The sequence below is a fragment of the Dipodomys ordii genome, unplaced genomic scaffold (assembly GCF_000151885.1).
Source record: "Dipodomys ordii isolate 6190 unplaced genomic scaffold, Dord_2.0 Scaffold103, whole genome shotgun sequence".
Taxonomy (NCBI): domain Eukaryota; kingdom Metazoa; phylum Chordata; class Mammalia; order Rodentia; family Heteromyidae; genus Dipodomys; species Dipodomys ordii.
Window position 1 is genome coordinate 1,785,371 of NW_012267319.1, and position 5,091 is coordinate 1,790,461.

The following is a 5,091-nucleotide window of genomic DNA, read 5'->3' on the forward strand; positions in this document are numbered from 1 at the left end:
AAAAAAAAAAAAAAAATTCACCCAGAAGCTAAAAAAATTGTTTTGACTAAATAATTTAATATAGCACTGTTTTTCATAAATGTGGAAGTAACTTAAGGAACATATGAAATGTTAAACGATTACAAAATTATATAGCCATAACAATAACAGAATTACATAATGAGTTCAATTATAAAATGAACATATTTTACAAAATAAACATCTAAAGACAGAGACAAGCAGTTACATCAAAAATAAACTAAGCTATAGTTCTGATAAGTCCGGAAGCCTTCCGAAGGATCCTTTAAAAAAAATTGCTTTGGGGGCTGGGAAAGTGGCTCAGTGGTAGAGTGCTTGCCTTACATGCACGAGGCCCTGGATTCGATTCCTCAGTACCACATAAGCAGAAAAAGCTGGAAGTGGCACTGTGGCTCAAGTGGTAGAGCACTATCCTTGAGCTGGGACAGCGACCAGGCCCAGAGTTCAGGCCCCAAAACCGGCAAAAAAAAAAAAAAATTGCTTTGTTGGGAGCCCAGAGAAATGGGTAGTTTCTGCCACAGAACACGATAGAAGTAGATCTTCTAAAAAGATCCCAGCTTCCTCAGGCAGGATTCCAACAAGCCAGGGCTGGGTGCCAGGTGTGTGGCCAGCCACACCTGGACAGCAGGATGGAGAAGCTGCATGGGTAGGCAACCAAAGGGTTTGCCCAAAGCTGAGCCACCTGGAGTCTGGAGTGATACAAGGACTTCCACTTTCCCCAGGGCATAGGCTGACCCCGCTGCTGGGAACTCATTTAAGGAAGAAGAGAAAATTCTTTTAATTCTCTGGTGGATTTATCAGAATCGAAAATACTGAGAGGAAAGATTATCAAAATAATTACTTTGCCAAGACCAGCTATTACGCAAAGTTCAGAGCTAGGCCCTCTGCCTTTTCCTTTCTCATCGCTGGCTTCCCACCCACACACAGCCCACAAGCCCACGTCCAGCTCTGCCCCCTCCACCACCTCTCCAACTCTAATGCACCCCACCAGCACAGAGCCCTGGCAAGGGCACTTCCGGTGTCCAGGAGTGGAGCCGGGGGTGCTCTGGCAAGCTTGCCTCTCTCCCATCCTAGCAGAGAGTTGCACAGCTTGTATTTGCCCATGCTGTAGCAGCCCTCTCTGAAGACTGAGGGTTGGCAGGGCTTGGTTATGTATATCCATCATCTCCCCAGTTCACAAAAGCATTGGAACAAAAAGTGTTTGGATAAGAAATGGTCGCCTACTCATGTTAAAAGTAAACGATCTACAAACAATTCCATCCAAGACACTGATTTTTAAGGCTGGATGAGCTCCATGTACCTATGACGTCACCCAGAGACCAGTGACCCATCCCTCGACCTCCAGCCCAGGCCTCTTACTGCTGAAGAGTCAAGCCACAAGAAGCAGATGCTGACAGTCACGTCTTTGGAATCATCAAACTGTAATTTGACTAAGAAAACAGATGGCTTGGGCAAGGTGCTGAAAGTTCATGCCTGTAATCTTAGGTACTTGTGAGGCTGAGATCTGAGGACTGAGGCTCGAAGCTAGCTCAGACAGATAAATCTGAGATTCTTAACACCAATTAACCAGCAAAATGCTTGAAGTGATGTGGGGTTCAAGTGGCAGAGCTCCAGCTTTGAACAGAAAAGCCAAGTGAGACCTTGAGTTCAAGCCCCAGTGCCGGGATGGTCGCGGGGGGGAAGGGGAGGCTTGGTTTGTGCCTTGACTCATATAAGTAGCTTTGACTTCCAGGATAGAATGCTTCCCACCACTCATTCCTTGAAAACAGAACACCCAAGCACTTAAAAGGAAGCAAATAAGTAAGTCAATAAATAACTCAAATAAGCCAGGCACAGATGGCTCACGCCTGTAATCCTAGCTACTTAGGAGGCTGAGATCTAAGGATTGTGGTTCAAAGACGGCTCAGGCAGAAAAGTCCATGAGTCTCTTATCTCCAATAAACCAGCACAAAACTGGAAGTGTCACTGTGGCTCAAGTTGATAGAGCGCTTGCCTTGAGCGGAAGAGCTGAGGGACAGCGCCCAGGCCCAGAGTTCAAGCCCCATGACCAACCAAAAAAAAAAAAAACAACCTCCAATGGAAAGACTTTAAAACTTCAGGGATGGCGGGGGGGGGGGGGGCGGGGGCTTGGAAGGGATGGGAAGGGGAAACAAAGGAGGAGGCTACAATGCTTGATAAGAAATGTACTCATTATCCTGCCCATGTAATTGTAACTCCTCTGTACAGTTTTTTCACAATAAAAAAATAAAAAATAAATAAAACTTCAGGGATAACTGCAAAGCTCATGACGACAGCCAACCTCTCAAGACACGCCAGTAGAGCGAGGAGGAACCCGGGACGGCTCCCATTCTTTCAGTCCCCGGGTGGAGGGGTTCCCCTCTTCCCTTGGAAGTCACTTTCTTTTTTCCTCTGTGCCAGACTAGAAGCTTGAACTCAAGGTCTGGATGCTGTCCCTGAGCTTTTTCACTCAAGGTTAGCACTCTACCACTCGAGCCACAAGCCACAGTTCTTCATCCAGACTTTTGCTGGTTAATTGAAGGAAAGAATCCCATGGACTTTCCCTACCTAGGCTGGCTTTGAACTCTGACCCTCAGATCTCAGCCTACTGAGTAGCTAGGATAACAGGTGTGAGCCACCAGCACCTGCTTTCTCTCTCTGAATAATATAAAGCCAGGTACCTTTGTTGCTCAGCAGGAAGTTCACTAAATAAACCACGCAAACCCACCTCAACACTTGGCTGCACCCCATGAAAACCCTTCCACTGTCCCGACGGGGCATGCGGGAGGGGACAGACATCAGGAACCAGCTTTTTCCCAGGCCAACTCTGCCTTGAGGCCTGAGAACAGTAACACCCCATTTGTAAATGGACAAGAGCAAAATGAAAAAGAGGTTTAAAAAGCAAGTAAGCTTCTTTTAATGTATTAAGGTGTTATCCATGAGGGAGGATTAAATTCTTCCAACCACAGCAGAGCAGGTGAAGGCCTCGCTGCTGGACAGGGTCCTCTCCCCGAGGGGCAGAAGGCAGCAGCCCCTGGGCCAGTTGAGCAACTCTCTGGCCAGCCTTGCCAAGGGCCACTGTCCACCTTAATAACTATGAATGCCATGATCCCACCCACGACCTGAGGCTTCCCCAGCCCAGTTCTGCCTGGGAAACGTTCCTGCATTCCAGAGAGCTTTGCGAGAGCCTGGGTTATAAGGAGCTGTTGAAGGGCAGTTTTTAAGTATCACCATCTGAAATGCCCAATGCCAACGCTGGCTCTTTGTGCCTGGAGCCAGCAGGGCTCCGCAGAGCTGAGACCAGGAACAAGCGCCCTGCTAAACAACCCGCCTAAAGGAAGCAAGAATCCTACATGACTGACACCATTTATTTCTAAATCAAATTCTTAGATCTCAGCCTCCTGAGTAGCTAGGATCACCGGCGTGAGCCACTGCCTTCAATTGAAGCCCAGCCTTCAATTTTTTGATACAGTGGCCTCTGCTCATTCTCTTAGAACACCCTAGAGATCTGGAAATGATTTAATTAGTTTTGTTTCTAAAGGAACTAGGAACACGGCTGGGAAAACACAGCTTAAAGAGTTAAATTATGGAATATTTTTCTTTAAATCACATTATATAAGGAAAGAATCCCCACCTGACCCCATGGAAATAAATCTCAAACTAACCATTGTGGTTCCTAATCAGACATCTTTCCCTACCCTGCAATCTATGCTTACCTCAGTAAATATTCTTAGACAATATGAACAGAACACGAATCCTCACGTTAAAAAAAGCAAAATCCATTAGAGCTAAATACTATCAGAACATCTACAACACGAGCCTCATTTGACAGCCAAGTCATAACAGGTAGCTGAAGATGTATTTCCTCAGGAGGCTGGTCAGCCTGTCCCAGAGGACTGACCTGACCCACCAACCAGCAGGTGGTAGCTTTTTAGGAGGCATAACTCCTGGGGAGGAGGGGGAGAGGGGAGGCAGCAGCTACACGGGACCTCAGGAGGCGTGACTCCCGTGTGGAGCCTCCACTCTCTGCCCTTGGAATGATGCCAGTTCAAAACTATCTCACCCACTATTAGCATGAGCTATTAGCTTAAATATCAGGTTGATGGAGCACCTGGTATTGAATTCATTTAAAGCAAAAAAAAAAAATGTCCTAAGCTTCCTGTGGTAACTAGAGAGACAAAAATGCCCAACTGTGAATTACTCTGTCCCTTACAAGCCAGTGAGGAGCGGGGACAGGGGAACCCCGGCCCTCAGGGTAGATTTCAGGGTACAAAGGGAAGCACAGTTCCTACAGTTAGAAGCAAATGCACACAACCCATGGCACACACCCAGCACAGCCTGTGGATTTCCCCCGGCCTACATCACGGACTAAGAATCTCAGGGGGATTCCGTGCGACTGTCCACGGCCTCCGTGTTGCTAGGGTTTCACATAAACAGAGGATGGCGAGAGCTTTTCAGCTTTCTGTGCTGTCTTTTCTTCCTCCTGTTTCTTCTATGGCAGATGGGGCAGCTGGAGCTTCAGTGAAAGGATGACAGCAAAAATGGACAAAAGCAAATCAGTGGCGTTGCTCATTGTGCTCTGTGGTGGGAGCTCCCTACTTGGTAGCTGATGCTTCATCATGACATCTTCCACCTCAGTCTCTCCTCTGGACAACGGCTACAGCTCCTCTTCTGGCAGGGGAGCATGTGGAGAGCGTGAATGAAGAGAGACACGGGTCCTCACCCAGGCCTGCTCCCGCTCTGGGCCAGCATGAGCAGTGATGCTGTGGTGGTCCGCACAGGCCTGTCCGGATGTGTGTGTCCCCGTCCTCTGCCCAGGACAGACACGGAGCCTACAGCCCGGGGAAGAAGCAGGGCCCGCCAGCTCAGACCCCATCATCGCCTCCCTGGCTGACTCACTTTCCACACACCGGGTAGGCTTACTTAAAACTTTCAAGCTGGGCCGGGCGCTGGTGGCTCACGCCTGTAATCCTAGCTACTCAGGAGGCTGAGATCTGAGGATCGAGGTTCAAAGCCAGCCTGGGCAAGAGAGACCATGAGACTCCTATCTCCAATAAACCACCAGAAAACCGGAAG

General features: G+C 48.2%; 1 protein-coding gene across 1 annotated transcript in view; it reads right to left on the bottom strand.

Annotated features, from left to right (window-relative positions):
• C2cd2 (C2 calcium-dependent domain containing 2) overlaps positions 1 to 5,091 on the bottom strand; it is a 45,590-nt gene that overhangs the window by 34,674 nt on the left and 5,825 nt on the right. The window lies entirely within an intron of this gene.